Genomic DNA, 4,933 nt, shown 5'->3' with positions numbered 1-4,933 from the left:
CTTATTTTTTCAGTTCTTTTACTGTTTATAACAAAAAGCCACAGATGCTTTTCATTTTTCTTTCTAAGTCATGTTACCTCTCTAATCCTGTTTTTAAGCAGTGAGAAAACATTTTGTACATTGCAACAGGTTGGCTTTTTCCCCTGGATTCTTTCTGATTTGGGGTTGGTGACAGGCTCTGCCTTATTGTGCTTTGACCAATGGTTCTCTCACTTAGCACACATGCGAATCACCTGCAGGGCTTGTTCCAACACGGATTACTGGCCCCACCCCCAGAGTTTCTGCTCCAATAATTTTAATTTCTAACAAGTTCTCAGGTGATACGGATGCTGCTGATCTATGCACTGCACTTTGAGAACCACTCCTTGACGATACTTGCAGTAAATGCAGGAAAAGAACCATGTTAAGTTTGTAAAAGATATTTTTGTGAGAGAAAAATACTGAGTGAACATGAATATCAGTAAAGTTAGGATTGTGCTACAGGGTGATGCCTACCCATTTTCATTTGTTTTTGAGTCTAGCAATTGGAAAGTCTAGTTTTATCCCACCCCCTGAGATGTAATGTTCTCACTTTTTGAGTGGATATAAAACAATGTCCCTAACTTGGAGCTTAATATTTCCTATGTTGAAAGAATTGAATGACATCTCTTTGAAGATTGCAAAGTTTCATCATCTTGCTATTTTCTCTATATAAGATTGGGAACCATGTTTATCTTTGTATCCATCACTTTGTTACATAATAGAAACCGAAACACTTGTTGAGTTAAATTGTTTTAACCAATTAATCTTTTTTAACCCTTCACTAGCTTATCACTGGAATTTTGATCCTCAGCTTCCAACTTCTAATTACCCTGTAAGTGTGCAATTCAATGGTATTAATTACATGCACAGTATTGTACAGCCATCACCACTATTTCCAAAACTTCGTTATCCCAAACAGAAGCTCTGTAACCATTAGCAGTAGTTCCCCACCTGCCCCCTTGCCCAGCCCCTGGTAACTTCTGATCTCCTTTCTGTTTCTATGACTTTGCCTACTCCAGATATTTCGTGTAAGTGGGATCATGCAATATTTTTCCATTTCGTGACTGGATTATTTTGCTTAGCATAATGTTTTCAAGGTTCATCCATGTTGTAGCATGTTTCAGGACTTCATTCCATTTTTTGGCTGAATAGATTTCCATTGTATGGATAGACCACTTCTGTGTCTTCATCTTTTGATGGTCACTTGGATTTTTTCTACCTTTTGGCTATTGTGACTAGTGCTGCTGTGAACATGGGTATACAACTATCTGAAGTCCTGTTTTCAGTTCTTTTAGGTATATTGGCTTAAAAACAACAACAAAAAGTGATTCAGAGGAAGTTGTAAAGATAGTGCAAAGAGGTCCTTTGTACCCTTCACTCAATTTGCACATTGGCTTTTAAAACCAAAAGAATGTTTATGTACAAGGGAATGATGTGGTAGACCAGAGGGACCAATTCCCGGTAAAGCTGTTACTATTTAAACCTTATCTCACTAATCATAAAGACAAATTCCAAAAGAACTGTGTTGTTGGACCTACTCTCAAGGGGGTCAATGGAATAGGAACCACATCAGAGTTATAAGACCAAGTGTTAGCCATGTTGGATGTGTATCACGTGCATAAGTCCCAGTAGAACAATTAGCATCAAATAGGGCCCTCCTATCTTTATAATAGGTGGTCTTGTATCTGAAACCCATTAAGGATGTTTTAGGGTTTTAGAACCAAAAAGTCTAAAGCATATTTTGCATCGCTGGGACAAATAAAAGCATTATTTAATATGAATAATAAAAGTTGCTAAATATAATTTACACATTCACACAGACACGAAAAATCTGGGCCAAGTTTTCAGAAATTTCAGGCTGTAGAAACAATGTTCTCAACGCAAGAAGCTTTATCTACAAGGAAGAAAGTAGGTGTCACACATAACCCCTTTTCTTAATTTTTCTATATTCTCAAACATACAGCCTCATTATTTAATACGTAATGAGTACCAAACCTGCAGTAAAAATCTTCTTCGTCTTTAATATTTCTAAATTTAGTGCCCTGTTTAATTTCATATCTTAATTTGAACTTTGGACATTTTCCTTGAAATGGTGAAAGAAAACTTTTCTGGTTTCATAATGCCTTTTTTTTTTTTTTTTTTAATGCTTAAATGTCACTTGAAAGCACAGAAAGTAAAAAGGTTAAATATGATGTTAACTAATTTTACTTGATCAAGATTTTCGTATTCATTTAAGGATTTTGAAGAATTAGATAAGTTTAAAAGAGCTAACTAACCTTCAAGAAATAGCAAAGATAATGCTGGGAAAGAATAGATGTTTCTTAAAATGCGTATCATGTCTGCTGCTGCCAAATGTACAATGTGATGCCTCGCTACAGAATACTAAACAGCTGGCTTCCTGGTGCTTCCACATCGATTTCCATTGTGTGTAGAATGCAGGGCCGTTATTTTATTCAAAGTGTTCCCACTTAATGGAAATGCTATACAAGACCGCATCCCCTTCACCTTTTAGCATGCAAATCTTGAAAGAGAAGGATAATGTAATTTTCTAATAGCAACATATTCTGGACCAAAGCAGAGAAGCAGATACATAATGGCTCCCTGGCTGACAAAATCTGACTCTAAGGAGGTAAGCTTCTAGAGACCAACTTTCACAACTAGTTGACAACTAAATTCTCAACATCTGGAATAGTGCCTAGCACATAGTTGCAAAATGCATGGACTTCGAAGAATAACTAGATAACTCTAACTTGACTAGCTTTAAGATTTATATCTAGGGGCTTCCCTGGTGACGCAGTGGTTGAGAATCTGCCTGCCAATGCAGGGGACACGGGTTCGAGCCCTGGTCTGGGAAGATCCCACATGCCGCGGAGCAACTAGGCCCGTGAGCCACAACTACTGAGCCTGCGCGTCTGGAGCCTGTGCTCCGCAACAAGAGAGGCCGCGATAGTGAGAGGCCCATGCACCACGATGAAGAGTGGCCCCCGCTTGCCACAACTAGAGAAAGCCCTCGCACAGAAACGAAGACCCAACACAGCCAAAAAAAAATAAATAAATAAAAGACTTTAGAAAAAAGATTTATATCTAAAATGTCAATCAAGGAGGTGGCCATGCAAGCTAGAAAAATTAGTCACAGAAGCACACGGGGGTGTGTGTGGGGGAGAGACATCCTTAGCTCACCAAATCCAAGTGTTCTGGACTTTTATTTTAGGCTGGGCCATCCTAACCATGGAAATGGGTACAGGAATTACAGCCCAAAGCCCATAGTCCCATTTTTGGAAACACTTCTCAAGAAATTGAGGCAGCATGCAAAAATAGCCTAAAGTCGTATAATAAGCTCACCTGATCTGACTTAATGCTCAATAAGCAAACTTAAGGTAATGATTTAACTTATCATTAAGTTCATGATAACTTACGAAGTATTATTTGATAACTTACCAAGTATTCTTTTCAAAAAGATAAAACCTACTGTAAAATGATTCAGTCATGTGGAAAACATGTTTAGTGGATTCTCAGAAACATAAACTTAGAATTACCATATGACCCAGCAATTCCACTCCTATGTATATACCGAAGAGAACTGAAAACAGTATTCAAACAAATACTTGTACATAAATGTTCATAACAGCACTTTTCAAAATAACCAAAAGACAGAAACTACCCAAATGGTCATCAGAGGATGAATGGATACATTGTGGTATGTCCATACAATAGAATATTATTTAGCCAGGAAAAGGAAAGTCAGGAATGCTGATATATGCTATGGTGATGATGAATCCTGAAACATGCCAAATATAAAGAAGTCAGACACAAAAGACCACATATTGTGTGATTCCATTTCTATGAAACATCCAGAATAGGTAAATCCAAGAGAAAAAAGCAGATTGGTGCTTGCCGGGGACTTGGGGGAGGAGGGAGTGAAAGTTACTATTGAATGGATAAGGCATTTTATTTTGCAGTGATAAAAGTGTTATGGAGGGACTTCCCTGGTGGTGCAGTGGTTAAGAATCCTCCTGCCAATGCAGGGGACAATGCAGGGGTTTGAGCCCTGGTCCGGGAAGATCCCACGTGCTGCGGAGAAACTAAGCCCGTGCGCCACAACTACTGAGCCTGTGCTCTAGAGCCCGGAAGCTACAGCTACTGAGCCCACGTGCCACAACTACTGAAGCCCGCGCGCCTAGAGCCTGTGCTCCCCAACAAGAGAAGCCACCGCAACGAAGAGTAGCCCCCGCTCGCCGCAACTAGAGAAAGCCCACGTGCAGCAATGAAGACCCAAGGCAGCCAAATTAAAAAAAAAAAAAAAGTTATGGAACTAGATCCATGTGATGGTTGTACAACATTGTGAATATACTATTTTCCACTGAATTTTTCACTTTAAAATGGTTAATTTTATGTGAATTTCACCTTAGGTTTTTTTTTAACAAGGTAAGATCATGACTCATGTAAATATAAAATATGCTTATCAAAGATTTTATTCAATGGACTATCACTCAGCCATAAAAAGGAATGAAACTGAGTTATCTGTAGTGAGGTGGATGGACCTAGAGACTGTCATACAGAGTGAAGTAAGTCAGAAAGAGAAAAACAAATACCATATGCTAACACATATATATGGAATCTAAAAAAAAAAAAAAATGGTCAGAAGAACCTAGGGGCAAGACGGGACTAAAGACGCAGACCTACTAGAGAACGGACTTGAGGATATGGGGAGGGGGAAGGGTAAGCTGGGACAAAGTGAGAGAGTGACATGGACATATATACACTACCAAACGTAAAATAGATAGCTAGTGGGAAGCAGCTGCATAGCACAGGGAGATCAGCTCGGTGCTTTGTGACCACCTAGAGGGGTGGGAGAGGGGGGGTGGGAGAGGGAGGGTGGGAGGGAGGGAGATGCAAGAGGGAGGAGATATGG

This window comes from Balaenoptera borealis, assembly GCF_965194805.1.
Source record: "Balaenoptera borealis genome assembly, chromosome: 20".
In the NCBI taxonomy this organism is placed as follows: Eukaryota; Metazoa; Chordata; class Mammalia; order Artiodactyla; family Balaenopteridae; genus Balaenoptera; species Balaenoptera borealis.
Note: the sequence above shows the minus strand (reverse complement) of the source record.